Source organism: Vombatus ursinus, unplaced genomic scaffold, assembly GCF_900497805.2.
Source record: "Vombatus ursinus unplaced genomic scaffold, bare-nosed wombat genome assembly UNPS02004573.1, whole genome shotgun sequence".
Classification (NCBI taxonomy): domain Eukaryota; kingdom Metazoa; phylum Chordata; class Mammalia; order Diprotodontia; family Vombatidae; genus Vombatus; species Vombatus ursinus.
The window spans coordinates 1,313,061-1,328,115 of NW_020944351.1; the positions used below are offsets into that span (position 1 = coordinate 1,313,061).

Sequence of the window (15,055 nt, forward strand, 5' to 3'; positions counted from 1 at the left end):
TTGCCATTCAAAGCCCTTAACAATCTGTCTACCACTTAGGCTTTTTACATATTACTCCTTTTCACTCACTCTATATCAAATTGTCCTCCTTGCTATTTCTTGTACTTAATATTCCATCTTCTGTCTCCATGTCTCTGTATAGGCTGTTCCCTATGTCTGTAATATAGTCCCACTTCACCTCTGACTCTTGAAATTCTTAGCTCCCTTAAAAACTCAGCTCAAGCACCATCTCCTAGATTTGGCCTGACCCCTTCAGCTACTGGTGTGTCCCTCCCCACATTACTTTATATTTGGTAGGTACATATTTTGTAACTACTGCTATATGTTTGTAAGGGTGTGCCTCAAAGGCCCCTCGGAGGGTTTCAACTAGCTACATCTATATATGAAAAGGCCAGTAAAAAGGCTGGGAGGTTGAACCTCAACTCACTGGGCTTGGTATCCTATGTCTTTTTCTCACCTACTCACCTGCATGGGAGAAAGAAAGAGACTTAGAAAAGTCTTGGGAAAACTGAGGAACTCAAATTCATGTATTTCAGGGCTGTTTGGTGCTTATCAGGCAAATAAGCCATTACCCGGTTTAAAGTTTTGCCTTAAGAGACTAAAATTGGGAAGCATACAGAGTTTTCTTTTTTTAATAGTATTTTATTTTTTCTAATTACATGTAAAGACAATTTTTAACACTTTTTATATAAAATTTTAAGTTCCAAATTTTCTTCCTCTTTCCCTCCCTTCCCCCCTCTCTAAGAGAGCAGTTTGATATAGGTTATATATATGTACAATCATGTAACACATATTTCTGTATTAGTCATGCTGTGAAAGAAGAAACAGAATGAAAGGAAAAATCTATGAAAAAAATAAAGTGAAAATAGTATGCTTCTATCTGTATTCAGACTCCATCAGTTCTTTCTCTGGATATGGATAGCATTTTCCATTGTGAGTCTTTTGGACTTATCTTGGATCATTGGCATAAGAATTTCAACCATTGGAGGCAGCTAGGTGGCACAGTGGATAGAGCACCAGCGCTGAAATCAGGAGGACCTGAGTTCAAATCCGGCCTCAGATCAAACACTTGACACTTACTAGCCCTGGGCAAGTCACTTAACCCCAATTGCCTAAAAAAAAAAAGAACTTCAACCATGAACTGCAGTAAGTCTCTGGCAGAAGGACCCAAGGCTCTGGACCTGAAACATTATCCAAAGAAGAAACCAAGTCTTAGGGCATTAGCTACCCAGTATGACTATGCTCTTAGTTTGAATAAACTGGACTCTTAGGGCTGAAAATCTTCTTCTGGGGAGACAAGAGCCAATACTTTGCAGGAAGAAAATAGGAAAAGTGGAGGAGAGACTTTTTTTATGGTTCCAGGTCAAAGTCCCCTTCACTTCTTTTTTAAAAGACTGAGTCTTTTTGTCTTGCCCAGAATTAAAATGTCAAGAGGGACAACTCACAGGTCAATAGTTATGAGAACTTTGATCTGCTGCCCCTTCTTGGGCAACTTGGATCCTCCCTCCCTCAACTCCCAGCGGCTTACTATATTGCTGTTGGTTAGTGTAGAGACTAGATAGGCTTAGCCAAGTGCAGTTCAGAACTCCTAAGTTCAAGAGATCCACCACCCTCAGCTTTCCTAGTAATAGGTATGTGCCACTACATCTGGTAGTTTTTGCCTTTCTTAAAAGAGTGAGTAAGATTCTATGTACTTTAAGCTAAAAACAAAGCATGATAGGAACTTCTGGTTAACATGTCTAAGTGAATGGCCACAGTAGAGCAAAGCTCTCACACAAGTAGTATTGTAAAGACCTAACAATAAGAAGCTACAATATTTTTTATCCAGTCCAGGACTGCACAAAAAGAGAGCCAGAAACCCTTGCGCAATAAGAAAAGAGTCAAGCCAGACAAACTAGCTCTAACACGGATCAAACAAGAAAAAGCCTCCCAATGTATGCCAGAGATATACCAGGGATACATAAAGCTTCAGAACTCTGTCCTTAGGGGCAGAAAGACTGGAGGGCTCTAACAAGAAACTGATGAATTGATCTGAAAGTTGAATTTTCTATTCAGCTCTGGTCTTTTCATCAAGAATGATTGAAAATCCTCTATTTCACTGAATTTCCATTTTTCCCCCTGAAGGATTATACTCAGTTTTGCTGGGTAGGTGATTCTTGGTTATAATCCTCTCTCTTTTGATTTTCAGTATTTTTTTGGCTCTCCTTTAGCAAGCTGTTGACTTGTTTTTCATGATTTTCTTACATCACTCTTATTTCTCTTCCCAGTTTTTCCTCTACTTCTCTCACTTGCTTCTCAAAATCTTTTTTGAGCTCTTTCATTACCTGGGACTGATTTATATTTTCCTTGGAGGCTTTGGATTTAGGAGCTTTGACTTTGTTGTCTTCTGGTTGTACGTTTTGATCTTCTTTGTCATCAAAGAAAGATTTTATGGTCTGACCTTTTTTGTGCAGTTTGCTCATGTTCCCAGCCAATCACTTAACTTGTGAACTCTTTGTTAAGGTAGGGGTCTGCTCTCGGTGTGGAGAATGTACTGTTCCAAACTTCAGGGGTTTTGTGCAGCTGTTTTCAGAGATATTTCTAGGGACCTGTAAATTTTCAGTTCTTCCAAGGTGGTACTATCAAGGGCGAGGTGTTTACTACTTTCCTGGCCTGTGCTCTGGTCTGTGAGTGACCACAAACACTCTTTTCTGCCTTGGAACTGTGAGGAGGATTCCCTCTCCACCACCACTACAAGCTCCACCACTCCAGTGCTCCTCCTCACCCTAGGACCACCACCCAGTACTGTGACCCAGATCCAAGCACAGGCAAAGCAAGAGAATCCTGCCTCAGTGCCAGCAAAGAGAGCCCTGCAGTTCCCCTCTGATCAGTCACTCAATTTCCCCTCAGTCTATGGGCTGAGAGCTCCAGAAGCAGCTGCCGCCCCAACACTATGCTGGGCCTGGGGCTAGACCAAGCTTCTCTTTCACCACAGTCACTGACCTTCTAAATTGTCTTTGGTGTTTGTGGATTGAAAAGTCTGGAAACCTTGCCACAACTGCCCATGATTCGGTCCCCTAAGGCCTGCTCCAGCTTTGCTGAAGCCTGGTCTTTGCCTGTGTGCCTGCACTGAACTGTGTTCCTCTCCCAGCCTGGTGCAATAGACCTTTCCAATCAACCATCCAGGTTGTCTTAGGCTGGAAATTTGTTCACTCTGTCTTTTTGTGAGTTCTGCTGCTCTAGAATTTGTTTAGAGCCATTTTTTACAGGTATTTGGTGGGGTTTGGGGGAGAGCTCAAGCAAGTCACTGCTTTTATTCTGCCATCTTGGCTCCACCCCTGACGAATTGATCTGAATCCCAAAACATGGTGACCGTAGACTCACAAGGGAACTCAATAGCAGCTTGAGTGGGACAACAGTGATCAGATTAAAAGATTACCCCAGTGATCTGAATCACTCTGACCTGAAGTGCTCTAGAGGGACCTGAACATTCAATGCTTTGGACTCCTATAATCCAAGGGGGCCTGAAACCTCTAAGGGCAGATACTAGAAGTGAAAGCTGGGAGTAGGAGTGTAGGAAATCAACATTAGTACGAAATAGGGCCCAACTGCTCCGATTTTACTCAAGAGAGCAAGAGAGGTAACTGAGATTGGAGAAGCAGAAGAAAACTCTGATCAAAATAAAGAAATATTATGTATCGTGAAAGGCCCAAGAGTCCAATCCAGAAGAAGGGAATAACTCCACAATTACTGCAAGCAGAACCTTAAAGAAAAAATATCTTGGGCACATGGATGGAATGGATGCATGGAAGAAATGAAGCAAGAAATAATAAATGACAAAAGAGCTCTAGAGGAAAAAAATTGAGGAGTATATGAAGTAAAAGGTCACATCAAAAGCAAACTTGAGGAGCAAAGAAGTAATTATATTTCAGATATATGGATAGGGGAAGAATTCGTGACCAAAGAAGGGATAGAAAGGATCACAGAAGATAAAATGGTCAATTTTGATTACTGAAAATTAAGAAGTTTTAGAAGAAAACTACTGATGTTAAATTTGGAAGGCAAAAGAGTAACTGGGGAAAAATCTTTGCAGCAAGTTTCTTTGATAAAGTTCTCATATTCAAGATATGTAAGGAACTAATTCAAATTTATAGGAATGAGTCATTCCCTCAATAAGTAAATGGCCAAAGCATAGGAATAGGTACTTTTATTTCTTTTTAAATTAAATTTTATCTTTTTCAATTATCCAAAATCTACCTTTTCTTTCTCCCACCTCTACCTCTCCCATTGAAAAAGTAAGAAAAACAATGCCCTTGTAACAAATATGTATAGTCAAGTAAAACAAATCCCCTCATTGGCCATGTCAAATCTCTCTGTCTCTGTGTCTTTTTGTGTGTGTGTGTCTCTGTCTTTCTGTCTGTCTGTCTCTGTCTCTCTCTCTCACACACACATACCCCAATTTGAGTCCATCTTTTCTTTCAGGAGGTGGATAGCATGTTTCATCAAGATGAGCTATGATTTTAGGGAATATGGACTCACAGAGTACCTTAACCCTAAAGTTGCCATTCCTTGGGGGAATCTACCTTGTGAATTGGGATGAGGTACTCCCAAGCACTGCACAAACATGTTATTTCCCTTTATAAGAGGTAAGTCTCCTTGATGGCAGAGACTGTTTCATTTTTATCTTTATATCCCCAGTGCCTAGAACAGTGCCTGACAAATAGTAGATGTTTAAAGATACTTGCAAATTGATTTTTTTTTGATTGACTGGAAGTCACAATGAGGGTGAAGAGAGAAAATTCAGAAAATGAGGGAGGTGGAGAACGGATTAGGAAGTAGAGAGGAGAAGATCAGAATTCAAGATCTTGGCACTAGAGCAGCTTCAGATGAAGACAAGGTCTAAGGTATGGCCATGGGTGAGTAGGTGAAATGGAGTGTTGGTGAATTTCATGGAGCTGAAAAGCTTGAAGAATTATGCAGCAAGGGTGGTGAGTGGGTCATTAACCTGAAAGTTGGAAATATCAGCACAATGAACAAAGAAACCAAAATTGTAAACTGTATAATTATAATGACTAATCTTGGCCCCTGAAAAGATCTGAGAAAAGGCACCTTTCTCCTTTCTTTGAATAGGTGAGGCACTATATATAAATGTGGATTTTTTTATACATTGTCAGATGTGGTTGGTGTGTTGCTTAGTTTTGGGGAGCTACTTTCCCCCCCTCTTTCTGTGTTACAATGGATGGTTCACTGGGTAGGGAAGAGGAAAAGGATGCATTAATATTTGTATATATATATACGTATATATATACATATGTGTTATACATGTGTTTATATATAGAGAGAAGTATGAAGTAAAAACAAAAAGCTATCAATACTTTTTTTTTTTAAAGATGGATTTTGAAGTCGTTGCAGATGATGGTAAGGGAAAGGATGGAAAAAAAAATATTGTAAGCCAGGAGTAGAAGTTATTGTTCTTGTTTGGAAAAATACCAATCCTTTTGATTAAAAAAGTGGGTGAACATTGTCAGAATTTTTTTTTTTTTTTTTAGGCAATTGGGGTTAAGTGACTTGCCCAGGGTCACACAGCTAGTAAATGTCAAGTGTTTGGTCTGAGGCCTGATTTGAACTCAGGTCCTCCTGACTCCAGGGCCAGTGCTCTATCCACTGCGCCACCTAGCTGCCCCTCAGAAACTGTTTTAAAACATATTTTGATTCTTATAAAAAATTAAGGAGTATGTGGACTTTAGGACACTTGACTTTTCAAAGTAGAGAAACTCTGACCTCTTTGAAAAAAAGGCATCATCTCTCTCCATTCAGTGACCAAAAGAACTCTTGTTAAAAACATTTACATCTTCTGGAAGTTCAGCTGTCTTCCATAGAGCCTTAACTAGAGGTATTATGAGAATCAAATGAGATATTGGATTAAAAGCACCTTGCAAATCTTAAAGCACTCTATATACGTCAGTTACTATTATCATATTATTATTATTCTATAGTCACCACTAAGCCTCTAGTCTGATTATGATTTCATTCCATGAACCTTCTACTGTATTCCTGCTGAGCTCAAGCAATGTTTATAGAGTAATACTGGGATGTACTGGTAAATGTTTAACAACCAGACTTTCTGGGGGAAAAACATATTTACACACACTTCTAATTTTAATCTGAATCATTAACACTTTCTTAAGCCTATACAATCAATAAAACAATAAATCAATCCGTGATTCAAAGTCATTGACGTTTATGAGGGGTGTGTATGTATATATACATATTTATGCATGTACATACACACATATGTATATATGATATACATATATGTATTTATAATATACACATACACACACGCATATATATATATATATACATACATACAAACATATATACACACACAGTGCCAGTTTGTTCACATTGAAATTTTGACAATTGACTCTTATAAGACAGTTAGAGCTGGCTCTAGTTCTTCCCTAGACTTAACTAGAGATTTTTGAATCTGGTATATATTTATTTAATTGAGGTTGGCCTTGGGATCGGATGGCATGGAATGATGTGGTGATGCAGACAGAGGATGATCTTTTTTTAATTAATAAATTTATTTATTTTTAGTTTTCAACATTCACTTCCATAAGATTTTGAGTTCCAAATTTTCTCCTCATCTCTCCCCTTCTTCCACCCCAAGACAGCATGTAAATTGATATAGGCTGAACATATACATTCATATTAAACCCATTTTCACATTAGTCATGTTGTAAAGAAGAATTAGAACCAATGGGAGAAACCACAAGAAAGGAGAAACAAAAAAAAAAAGAGAGAGAAAGCAAATAATATGCTTCGATCTGCATTTAGACTTCATAGTTCTTTCTCTGGATGTGGACAGCATTTTCCATCACTAGTCTTTTAGAGTTGTCTTAGATCCTTGCATTGCTAAGAAGAGATAAGTCTATCAAAGTTAGTCATCACACAGTATGGCTGTTACTGTGTACAATATTCTCCAGGTTCTGCTCACTTCACTCAATATCAGATCATATATGTCTGCTTGAAGTCTGCCTGCTCATCATTCCTTATAGCACAATAGTATTCTATTACATTCATATAACACAACTTGTTCAGCCATTCCCTAACTGATGGGCATCCCCTCAATTTCCAATTATTTGCCACCATAAAAAGAGCTGCTATAAATATTTTCATACATGTGGTTCCAGAGGACAATCTTTTTTGGGAGTATTTGCAACAGGAAAGAGGGTGGTCTGTTTGCTAGACAGTGTGGCAAGTGGTACACGGCTGGTGGTCTTTAACTCTTTCTTCCCAAAGTCCCCAGGAGGAGGGGTGCAGGGCAAGCAGGGGATATTGGGAATGGTGGCACTGTTGTCCAATGCAATCCTACACAAAGCAGAAACGTTTGGGATGGAGGATGTCCATAGGGAGAAAGTGCCCCATCCTCATCCATGTTCATACCCTGGAGTAAAGCCCCAGTCTTTCTCTGCTAGTTAAGGCTCTGTTTATTTATTTATTCATTCATTCATTCATTTATCTATTTATTTATTTATTTTTACTATGATATTTTATTTTCCCCAATTGCATGTAAAAATAATCTTTAACATTCGTTTTTTAAAATTTTGAGTTCTAAATTCTCTCCCTCCCTTCCTTCCCCCTTCCATGAGATGGTAAGCAATTTGATATAGGCTATACATATGCAATCAAGCAAAACACATTTCCATATTGGTCATGTTTTGAAAGAAAACACAGACCAAAAAAATCCCATAAAAATAAAGGTAATGAAAAATATTATGCTTCAATCTGCATTAAGACTTTATCAGTTTTCTCTGGAGGTGGATAGCATTTTTCATCATGAGTATTAAAGATGTGTTTAAAGGTATGTACTATTTGATTGAAATTTCAAAAAAACTGGCACAAATAGTTTTTCAGTACAGAGTAAATAGATGTTAGGATGTAAATAAGTCAGTAGGTTAGTTACTTGGTAATCTCATTAGATAAAACTCACTGACAATTTGCCTCTATTGATTGTCAACTCATCCAAGCTTAATTGGGTCCTAAAACACCTTGCAGCTTGACTCTCTTCAAATTTCTTTGACTCCTTGTTCTTTCTCTTGTTTTTCTCCTCTCCTCATCATTTGTTTCTTTTCCATTTCAGCTTCTCATGAGAGGAACCACATAAAATGTTGTCTTAACTCCTCAATCACAGCTGAGGTTTTTCTTTGTATTTTCTTTTTTGCAGAGACTTTTGTCTAGTTAGCTCTTTCTCATCAGGGCTAGACCATAGTTTATGTAACAAAAGATTGTGTTTTATTATATGAATTGTATTTTTAATGTACTCTTATTCTGAGCTTGAACAGCAAATAAAATGGATATTTCTATATGCATAATGAAATAGAAAAAGGGTATTGCACATGAAACTGCAGATCTCTATTATGTACAGTTTGCTTTATTTTTTAAGTATATAACTTCAACCTGTAGCTTTCAAAGCTATTCTGTTTATGCTTCTTTCTGACCTAATTTCTGATCCCTACTCTGCATTTAACAACAATAAAAAGAAGCTTTAATTACTCTTTTTTCCTCTTTTTCTTTTTTTTTTCTTTTTTGCTACCTTATCTTATCTCTCATTACCATTCCCACTTCCCTTCATTGGAAAAAAGATAAATAAAGACCTTGTAACAAAAATGCATAGTCAAGCAAAACAAATTGCAGCATTGGCTGTGTCTCAAAATATGTTATTCTTCATCTTGAGTCCATCACCTCTCTGTCAAGAGGTAGGCAACATGCTTCATTATCAATCTTCCAGAACCATAGTCATTTCATTGATCAGAGTTCTCAAGTCTTTCGTAATTGTTTTCCTTTATAATGTAGTTGCTATTGTATAAGTTGTTCTCCTGGTAGGTCTTCCCAGGTCCATCAATTTCATAATTTTTTATGGTAAAATAATATTCTATTACATTTATATGCCATAATTTGTTCAGCCATTCCTCAAGTAATAGGTATTCCCTTAGGTGCCAGTTTTTGGCTACTTGAAAAAGAACTTGCTATAAACATTTTTTTGTATATATAGGTAATTTTCTTCTTCCTTTGATCTCTTTAGGATACACACACAGGTACAGTTGGGTCAAAGAATATAAATAGTTTTGTGACTTTTTTGGGCATAATGCCAAATTATTTTCCAGAATGGCTGAACCAATTGACAGCTTCCCCAACAGTGCATGAAAGTGCCTGTTTCCCCTCAGCCCTTCCAACATTTGTCATTTTCCTCTTTTGTCATTTCTGCCAATCTGATGGGTATGGGGGGAGACTCAAAGTTGCTTGAATTTGCATTTCTTTAATTATTAGTCATTTAGAGTATTTTTCATATGCCTATTGATTGCTTATATTTCTTCATTTAAGAAATGCCTATTTATATCCTTTGACCATTTTTATTCTGGGCAATGGTATGTAGTCTTATAAATTTGGATGAATTCCTTATAAATCTTGGAAATGAGACCTTCATCAAAGAAACATGCTGCAGAGGTTTTATCCCCAGTTAATTTTTTCCCTTCTAATCTTAGAGGCATTGGCTTAGTTTGTGCAAAAACTTTTAAAATTTATATAATCAAAGTTATTCATTTTGTCTTCTGTGATAATCTTTATCCCTTGTTTGCTCATGAACTCTCCCCCTATCTATAGATCTAAAAGGTAATTTCTTCCATTTCCATTTCTTTCAACTTCCATTCTCTAATTTGTTTATGATGTGACCTTTTATATCTAAGTCAAGTATCCATTTAGAACTTACCTTCATATATGGTGTGAGATATTGGTCTAAATCTAATTTTTGCCAGACTGTTTTCAAATTTTCTTGGCAGTTTTTGTTGAAAAGTGAGTCCTTACCCTAGAATTTGGGTCTTTATTGAGCCCAGTTGTGTTGGGCTCTACTAGTATTGAGACTCCTAGGTTTGTTTGCTTCTGTTCATTGTGACCCTAATCTATTCCCTGGATCAGCCTCTCTGTTTTTTAACCACTATCAAATTATTTTGATGTTTACTATTTTGCAGTACAGTTTGCATTCTTTTACTTCTTGGCTCCCTTCATTCATAATTTTTTTCATTATGATATTCTTAAACTTTTGCTCCTTCAGATGAATTTTGTTGTTATTTTTTCTACCTCCATTAAGCAATCCTTTGGTAGTTTGATTGGTATGGTACTTGAATAAGTGAATTAATTTAGGCAGTGTCATTATTTGTGTTGGGTGGCTATGTGGTACAGTGGATAGAGTGCCAGGCCTAGAACTCAGGAAGACCAGAATTCAAATCTGGCCCCAAATACTTCCTAGTTGTGTGACCCTGGGCAAATCACTTATCCTTGTTTGCCTCAGTTTCCTCATCTGTAAAATGAGGTGGAGAAGGAGATGGCAAACCACTCTAGTATCTTTGCCAAGGAAACCCCTAAAAGGGGTCATGAAGAGTAGGACACAACTGAAAAATGACTAAACAACAATGTGTTATTTGTATTGTTATTAAGACCCACTCACAAACAGTTAATATTTCTTCAATTATTAATGCCTTTATTTATGTAAAGATTATTTTGATCATGAAGATCCCATGTGTGTCTTGGTAAACAGTTTCCTAAATATTTTATACATTCTGTATTGATTTTGAATGGGATTTCTCTTTCTATATCTTCAGAAATGCCAATGATATATGTAGATTTATTTTGTATCTTATAACATTTAATATTTCAGTTATTTTTTAACAGAAACCCTAAAGAACCTTTTAGGGTTCTCTAGATAGACCATCAATATCATCTTCAAAAAGTGATAGTTTTGTTTCTTTTCTGCTTATGTTAAGTCCTTCTATTTCCTTTTCTCATATTATTGCTGTAGCTAGCATTCCTAGCACTATGTTAAATAGCATTAGTGATAAGGGGCATTCTTCCTTTGTCTTTAATCTTTTTTGAAAGGCCTCCAACCTTTTTCCCTTACATATAATGCTTACTCTTGGTTTTAAATAGATACTACTGATTCCAGTTAGGAAAATTCCATTCATACTCATTCTTTCTTTGAGTTTTTGACAGAAATGGGTGTGGATTTTTTAAAAGCCTTTTGAGCATCTATTTATATAATCATGTGGTTTTTGTGAATTTTGTCATTAATATGGTCTATTATATTTATAGTTTTCCTAAAGTAGAACCAACCTTGTATTCCTGGCATAAATCCAACCTGGTCCTAGTATATAATCTTTTTAGTATGTTGTTGTTGCCTAGTTGATACTATTTTACTTAATATTTTTGTGTCAATGTTCATTTGAAATATTGCATTATAGATTTATTTTTCTGCTGTGCTTCTCCTTTGTTTAGGTATCAAAATCTTATTTGTTTTATAGAAAGAGTATGGAAGAGTCTCTTCTTTCCCTGCTTTTGCTAAAGGTTTATCTAATATTAGAGTTACTTGTGCTTTGAATGGTTAATAGAATTCACTTGTAAATATATCTAATCTTGGATTTTTTTTGAGGGAAAAAGTTTATTTCTGGTTCTATTTCTTTTTCTAATATCCTGTTATTTAAATAATTGATTTCTTCTGTTAATCAAAGTTTTTCATATTTTTAAATCCATTTCTTCTATGTTATCATTTTTGGGTGTTTAATTGGGCAAAAATAGTTTCTTTTATTTACATTTCAATTTTTGTGAATTCTCTATTTTCATTTTTATAGTAATGATTTGGTTTTCTTTTTTCTTTTAAAAAACCATTAGCTGTTTATCTATTTTATTAGTTAAAAAAATAAGCTCTTATTTTTAAATATCAATTTAGTGGGGTTTTTGCTTTGCTTTTGTTAACATGTTTGATTTTTCAGAATTTCTACTTTGGTATTTAGTTGTAAGTTTTTGATTTATTGGCTTAAAATTATTTTTAGCTGCATTCTCAAGTCATTGATTTATTCTTTCTCTCTTTTGTTGAAGAAAGCATTTAGAAATGGAAATTTTCTGCTAATGACTACTTTTGGCATGTCACCTCATTATTTTCTTTTTCTTTGATGAAATTTCCTATTGTTTCCGTGATTTGTTCTTTGACCCACCAGTTCTTTAGGATTAAGTTATTTGGCCTTAAATTAATTTTTTAAAAAACTTTATTAAAATACTGAAATTATTTCACATATATTTGTCTTCTCCCTATTTCCATTTGTCTGACTACTATTCCCTATCATAACATTCCATACATACTCAAATGAAGCAAAGAGAGGGGTCTGATCTTTAAAAACTAAGCAGGAATTTTGGGCAACACATTCTTGGCAAAGTAATATGGATGGCATTTATCAGGCGTGGTAGAGAAAGTTCTCATTCTACATTATAAAAAGAACAGCCAGATATCAACTGTTATCAAGATAAAATGGAAAATTTTAACTTACTGTTCAAACTATTTCTTAGAAATTTCCTCCACAGCCAAAGAATTTGAATAGCCTCCTGATCAGACATCTGGAAGCAATTCTTCACATAAATGATGAATTTGCCTTCCACTATTGGGAGGAAACAACCTTTTTACTCTGCTTGCCTGAAGTTTTGCTTTAATATCCTCTAGAGAACTGGGTCATTTGGGAGTAAGTTGTGTCCTGCTTTTTGAAGGGCTTTTGACATTTTTTAATTTTTGTGTGGGTGGCTTTAAATCTTTCCCATTCTGGTTTGATTTTTGTATGTTTTTTTTGGCTGCCGAATCACAAAAGGATTTCTTCATTAAAAGTGTCTTTTCTTGATTTTTGTCAAAATGATCATTATCATCATCTTCAACATCATTATCTTCTGCTGGAGATCAGCCAAGATGGTGAAGTATGAGGAAGCTACAGAGCCCAGCTCCCCCTACAACTACTCTAACAATGATTTTAAAAAAAACAAGACAGACTGAGAAATGATCAGAAAAATTAAGGAGAAACCACATTGGGTCATCTTTCTAACACAAGATCACAAATTTCACCCACAAGCAAGGTGACCAGGGCAAGAGATGTGGAATAGGAGTGGGCTAGGATCGCAGACCTAAACTCCAGGCTAAGAACAGGGTCATAGCACTGTCACTCTGACCCTGGAGAGGGGATTTCAGACTCAGCCCCTGCTTCAAAATAGGGCCCCAGCTCTGCAGCTCTGGTCCAGAGAGACTGACCCTCTCCTCTTCCCCACCTCAGAACAGGGCCACAAAGAGAACCACAGTGCTGTTTTTCTGACTCAAGAGAGGAGAGAGGAGATTGCAGACTTAGCTCCTGGGCCAACAGCTTCTAGCTCAGAAGAATGGTACAGGGTTAATGCTCTGACAGAGAGGGGTTATGGACTCAGCAACAGGGATTGGAACTGTGCTGCAGCACTATAGTTATGACTCTGGAGAGGGAATCACTGACTTATTCCCTGGTTCACAAGAGGGATACAACTCCTCCAGAAGTTGGCAGAGCCTGGCCCTAACACACAGTTCTAATCTGGCAGGCAAGGCTGAAAGAAGGAGATGAAGAAAAAGATGAAGAGTTTCTATGATGCCCAAGATCCAAACCCAGAAGAGAAGAATAAATCACAAACATCTACACACGAAATTTTGAAGTGAAAAAGGTCTGGCATCAAGATTAATTAGAATTCCTAGAAGAAATAAAGTGTTAAAATAATACTATAAATGAAATGAGAGTGCTGTCAAAAAGGATTGGAAACAAAACGAGAATCGTGAAGAAAAAACTTAGAAGGCGAATTAACAGCTTAGCACAAAACATACAAAATCTTAGCTAAGTAACAGACTCCCTGAAAATTAGAATGGACTGAACAGTTGATGACTTCACAAAAGAACAAAAAAAGTTACAACAAAGTCAAAAGATTACAAAAATAGAAAAAAATATATGGTTTCTCATATCAAAAACAAACAACCTGGAAAACAGAACAAGGAAAGATAATTTAAGAATCATTGGACTGTCTGAAAGCTATGACTAAAAAGAGCTCAGATAGCATATTTTGAGAAATACGCCCAAACTGTGTAGACATATTAGAACAAGATGACAAAGGGAAAATAGAATCCACTATCATTTCTTGAAAGAAATCTCAAAATGGAATGTCATAGCCAAAATCTCTATGATCTTCTTCAAACAGTTTTTACCATTTTCTGTGGAAACTTGTGACCAACTCCATGAGATTACTTGCCAGACATATTTAAGAGCTGTTGTGGTTTTCCCTTCTTCTTTTTCTTTTTCTCCTCCTCCTCCTCCTCCTCCTCCTTTCTTCTTCTTCTGTTTTCTGCTTCTCCTTCTCTTTCTCCTTTTTCTTCTCTTCCTCCTCCCCTGCTTCTGCTTCTGCTTCTTTTGCTTTTGAGTCTTCCTCTAATGCTACTATGTGTTGGTCATTATCATATACAGACACTGAACCACATTTCATTTTCTTTCTTTCTTTCTTTTTTTTTAAGGCAATCGGGGTTAAGTGACTTGCCTAAGGTCACACAGCTAGTAAGCGTCAAGTGTTTGGTCTGAGGCTGGATTTGAACTCAGGTCCTCCTGACTTCAGGGCTGCTGCTCTATCCACTGTGCCACCTAGCTGCTCCCCACATTTCATTTTTTTAAAATTACGTTTATTCTTTTCATTTGACAGGTATTTATTTTTTCCTCCATTCCACTTTCCTCTCCCTTTAAAGAAAAGAAAAACAAAACCTTTGCAACAAATAGGCATAATCAAGCAAAACACATATTCAAATTGCCCATATCCAAAAATTCATTTCTCATTAGGCAATTAGTCTATCACTTCTCTGTAAGGAGGTGGTTAGCATTCTTCATCATCACTGAACCACATTTCAACTGTAAAACTACTGGTGATATACTATCAAAGTCACCTAGAGAAGTTAAGACCTGCAAAAAATATTTTTAAAGATGCCAGTGTTACTTAATTAGTTTGCCATAATACAGTGCTTCTTCTTCAGCAACATGCAATTCATTCTTTGCATGAATTCTCCGCATCATTCAATGCATTCTTTGCAGCTGATCCGCAATAACAATTGGTGCTCATCTAGATGGTTATCTATCCTAAAATGATCATTTTTTTCTGCCTTTAGCTCAAAACTGAAAAGGAAGTTCTGAGTTCAGTGAAGGGCCCATGT

At 36.4% G+C, this 15,055-nt stretch overlaps 1 pseudogene; it reads right to left on the minus strand.

Annotated features, from left to right (window-relative positions):
* LOC114024764 overlaps positions 1 to 14,343 on the minus strand; it is a 41,048-nt pseudogene extending 26,705 nt beyond the window's left edge.
* Positions 14,344 to 15,055: the final 712 nt, after the last annotated feature.